Source organism: Bison bison, unplaced genomic scaffold (genome assembly GCF_000754665.1).
Source record: "Bison bison bison isolate TAMUID 2011002044 unplaced genomic scaffold, Bison_UMD1.0 scf7180017864270, whole genome shotgun sequence".
Taxonomy (NCBI): domain Eukaryota; kingdom Metazoa; phylum Chordata; class Mammalia; order Artiodactyla; family Bovidae; genus Bison; species Bison bison.
This window is the reverse complement of record NW_011494842.1, coordinates 3,963,770-3,969,117: the sequence shown is the minus strand read 5'-3', so window position 1 is coordinate 3,969,117 and position 5,348 is coordinate 3,963,770.

Below are 5,348 nucleotides of genomic sequence, written 5' to 3'. Positions count from 1 at the left end.
GTTGGATCATCGAAAAAGCAAGGGATTTCCAGAAAAACATCCATTTCTGCTTCATTGACTATGCCAAAGCCTTTGACTGTGTGGATGACCACAAACTGTGGAAAATTCTGAAAGAGATGGGACTACCAGACCACCTGATCTGCCTCTTAAGAAATCTGTATGTAGGTCAGGAAGCAACAGTTAGAACTCGACATGGAACAACAGACTAGTTCCAAATCGGGAAAGGAGTACGTCAAGGCTATATATTGTCACCCTACTTATTTAACTTATATGCAGAGTACATCGTGAGAAATGCAGGGCTGGATGAAGCATAAGCTGGAATCAAGATTGCTGGAAGAAATATCAATAACCTCAGATATGCAGATGACACCATCCTTATGGCAGAAAGTGAAGAGGAACTAAAAAGCCTCTTGATGGAAGTGAAACAGGAGAGTGAAAAAGTTGGCTTAAAGCTTAACATTCAGAAAACTAAGATCATGGCATCTGACCCCATCACTTTATGGGAAATAGGTGGGGAAACAGTGGAAACAGTGTCAGACTTTATTTTTTGGGGCTCCAAAATCACTGCAGATGGTGATTGCAGCCATGAAATTAAAAGACGCTTACTCCTTGGAAGGAAAGTTATGACCAAAATAGACAGCATATTGAAAAACAGAGACATTACTTTGCCAACAAAGTTCCATCTAGTCAAAGCTATGGTTTTTCCAGTAGTCATGTATGGATGTGAAAGTTTGGACTATAAAGAAATCTGAGCGCCAAAGAATTGATGCTTTTGAACTTTGGTGTTGGAGAAGACTCTTGAGAGTCCCTTGGACTGCAAGGAGATCAAACCAGTCATTCCTAAAGGAAATTAGTCCTGAATATTCATTGGAAGGACAGATGCTGAAGCTGAAAGTCCAATACTTTGGCCACCTGTTGCAAAGAGCTGACTAATTTGAAAAGACCCTCATGCTGGGAAAGATTGAAGGCCAGAAGAGAAGTGGATGACAGAAGATGAGACGGTTGGATGGCATCACCAACTCAACAGACATGAATTAGAGTAAACTCCGGAAGTTGGTGATGGACAGGGAGGCCTGGCGTGCTGTGGTCCATGCGGTTGCAAAGAGTCAGACACGACTGAGTGACTGAACTGATGCCTTATATCACATAACTAGCATCAACTGTTTGGCATATACACTAAGTAGCCTTCAGAAGATTGCAGCCACCAGCCTTTGAGTATTCCAACCTTTTTTGAATTCATAACCCTCAGAAGCTTTGAATGAGAGTGAATGACTCTTTTTGTTTAAACCATAAAGTGTAATTTGTGATGTAGCAATGGAAAGAAGTGACATGCCCCTTTACTTCAAGTAGTAATTGCTTCTCTGAGTGAGGCACTGTGAGAATCTAGCTGGTCAGGGAACCATGCAGCTCCCTGACCTACTAGATGCCCCTGGGCTCCTATGTAAACTGTAGACACCCTCTGAGGTCTGGTTGTGACTTCCATTCAGCTCTGATCTTAGTGAAAAATCTCTGATATCTATTTCTAAATGCTCCATGTACTTCGTTTCATATTGATTCTTAAAACAAGCATGGGTGGTTGCTATGACAGGTATTATTAATCCAACTTTAAGGAGGATAAAATAGGTTGAAGGAGATCAATGCATTGTTTGAGAGACTAGTAATAGGTGACATTGTTGAAATTTAACCCAGGGCTTCTGAGCGTACATTTAGCACTTTCTTATCTGTTGCCAACTTGATACACTCAATATATTAAAATATCATATTGTGAAACAGTACAGTCACTGACACTTGTGTTTATTCTTTGTCACATACACAATTTATCATCAATAAATTCCTACCAACAAAACTTTTCACAGCTTAAATGCTAAGAGAAAAGCCTTTACAAAGTGCAAATGTTTTACCTGATGTTGATACTTGAGTGTTTAAACTCATTGCATGTCTTTGCTGCCTTAACTATTAATACAAATCCAGATATTATCATAAAATAAAACTAGATATAAATATTATGGATAAATCTAATGCTCATTCTATTAAAATCATGCCAAAGCATCCTAGTCTATTCAGTGCCATGCATCATAGTTAAGTCTGAACTTGCAGCTGGACCCAGTCCTTAGAGATAAATGGCCCACCTGAGCCAAACTGTTGTGTGGCTTTATCTCACTAAATCCTCCCTTAATTCCTCAAGCATGCCACGTCCCAGGACTTCGATAGTGGATCAAAAATACATATGTTGACATTTATTTTTAAAGTCTATTTTTCTTTATCTTAAATATGGGAGTTTGAGGTTGAGTCAAAAGCTTTTAAGAATTTTGACCTTTAACCACATACTCCCAAGAATGGATGTAATAGTTCTTGTCAAGTTTTTCAAGTCAGTGCCTTTTCCTTTTCATTCTACATAGATAATTTTAAAGGTCTGTTTGGTCAAACTCAACTTTAAAATATTTTAATTTTTGTTGTTTGGGCACAACAGTAGGCTTATTCTGGATTCTCACATCACCTCACTCTGTTAGTTGTCTTTTATATGAGCCCATTAAAAACCCAAACTCATTGGTAACTGTCTTTTGGGTATTTATTCCAATGTTACTTCTTCTCAAAATTTTCTTGAAGATTTTCCATTTTACAACATCTGTTCTTGAGTTCTGACATAGTTTCTCAGAAATGTTTGAAATGTAGGTCTGAAGTCAAAGGTTTAGAATTTAGTTACAGGAGAATTAAGTTTCTTCTGTATAAAATAAATAGAAATAGTTTTTTTCAAAGTAGGAGATAACTCATTAAAGTGAAGTAAATGTCATAATGGTCGAATTGCCATAGGTAATATTTTCCTGTGGAGAAGACAATGGCAACCCACTCCAGTACTCTTGCCTGGAAAATCCCATGGATGGAGGAGCCTGCTAGGCTGCAGTCCATGGGGTTGCTAGGAGTTGGACATGACTGAGCAACTTCACTTTCACTTTTCACTTTCATGCATTGGAGAAGGAACTAGCAACCCACTCCAGTGTTCTTGCTTGGAGAATCCCAGGGATGGGGGAGCCTGGTGGGCTGCTGTCTATGGGGTCGCACAGAGTCGGACATGACTGAAGCGACTTAGCAGCAGCAGCAACAGCAGCAGTATTTTCCTAATTGGTTTAGCACATATATTAATAGATGGAAACAGTAACAGAATAATCCTTAAAAAGGGTAAATGGGATTTGGATTCCTGGGAGTAGTACAATGTTTGAATGGAAGAAAATATAACTTAAAAATTGTTGTCAGTTACTTCAGGTGAAGGTATTAAACTAAGATATCCTGGGATACCAAAGCTTGCAGTATTGCTAGAGCTCACCCAAGAACAAAATCATCTGTAGAAAGGAGAAGCCAAGGCAATCTTTGCAAAAATGCCCAAGTAATTCACGTTACTCTAAGCCTAGGTGATTTATGCCTTTGAAACTGTTTTATGCTTATAAACTATAGTGATTGGTATTAAATGAATCATTTATGCAACAGAGTGATGCTTATTGAACAGTGACTTTTAACTCACCAAAATTACCTATTGATGAAGCAAAGCTAAGTTTATTGGACACACTGCCATCAGGGAGAACACCACCTTGAGAGAGTCTTAGAAGTTCCTCAAAAGAACAGAGATCAGGGAGTCTATTTATAAGGCATTGGGACCTGGTCTGAGAAACTTAAAGGTCAGTTTACAAAGGCAAAATCTATTCAGGATTTAGTAGATTTTATCAGATAGTAGCTTTGGACTTGTGGGCACAATGGGGCAAAGGTCTTGAAGTCAGTTTTGATGACTAAACTGTCCATCTTGATAGGTAAGCTCTTTTAGTTAGTGCCCAGACTTATCTTCCAAGAGCAAGTATTACCTGGAGCAAGTAGCTAGGTTGCTTTTGCTTAATCTCAGTGTCCTTTAACAGAGGGATAGGAAAGCATGCTTGGTCCCAGTATAGTTTAACACAGGGAGAGAAAAATTATGTTGATTTTAGTTTTTCATTTGCATTCTTGAGTAGGAGAGTGGGCTATATCAGTAGTGCTCACACTGGGCTACACATAAAAAATGCCTAAAGTCAAAAGTCAAAGTCAACTCGCTCAGTTGTGTCTGACTCTTTGCGACCCCATGGACTATAGCCCACCAGGCTTCTCCGTCCATGAGATTTTCCAGGCAGGAATACTGGAGTGGGTTGCCATTGCCTATGCCACTCTAAATAAGCAAGGAGATCAAACAAGTCAACCTGGTTTGATTAAAGGAAATCAACCCTGAATATTCATCGGACTGAGGCTGAAGCTGATGCTCCAATATTGAAACAGCAAGCTCCAATACTGAAAGACTGAAGGTGGGAATACAAGGGGATGACAGAGGATGAGATGGTTAGATGGCATCACTGACCCAATGGACATGAGTTTGGGCAAACTCCGGTAGTTAGTGAAGGGCAAGAAAGCCTGGTGTGCTGCAGTCCATGAAGTCATAAAGAGTTGGACATGACTGACTGAACAACAACTCTAAATAAACTACATGAGTAAAGGCCTTCTTCTGAAGATTATGATTCAATAAGTCTAGATAAGCTTTCCATGTACTTGAAAATATCCATATTTAATTCTAATGAACAACCAGAGTTGAGAACATCCAGATGCTGCAGAAACCTTGGGCGTGTCTTGTCTTCTTGGTCCCTTTGGGTTGCTATAATAGAACACCACGGACTGGGTGACTTATAAACATCATATATTTATTGCTCATGGTTCTGGAGGCTGGGAAGTCCAAGATAAAGGCACCAGCAGATTTGGTGTCTGGTGAGGACCACTTCCTAGTTCATAGGCTGCTATCTTTCTCTGTGTCCCTATGTGGCAGAAGAGTCAAATGAGCTAAGGTCTCTTTTATGAAGACACTTCAACTAAAAAATACTCACAACCTAAAAGTTTAGAATTATGTTTTGTTCAGTGGGAATTTTTAGGACTTCAAGCCTGGGAGGCAGCATCTCAAGTAACCCTGAAAGAACTGCTTCAAGGAAATGGCTGAAGTGGGGACAGTGGGGGATGGAACAGGTTATAAAGAAGTTTTGTAAAGGAAGGCAGGTGGTCTGAATATCAAAATAATATTGTAAATTAAAGAATACCAGGTAATCCAAGTGAAAAAGTTAGCACTTTTCTAAGGATAGAAAGATGCAAAATCTGCGATCTGAGCTTACTGGAATCATTCCTTCAATGTGTACCTCAGCTACCTATGGCCAGTATTCTACTTTCACACCCTGAGTTTCCTAAGGGCTCACCACGAGGAGTGGCTGCAGTCTGAGGGCTACTAGATGGCAGGTATTCATTTCTAAACTCAGCAGTGGCCACAGGACTGGAAAAGGTCAGTTTTCATTCCA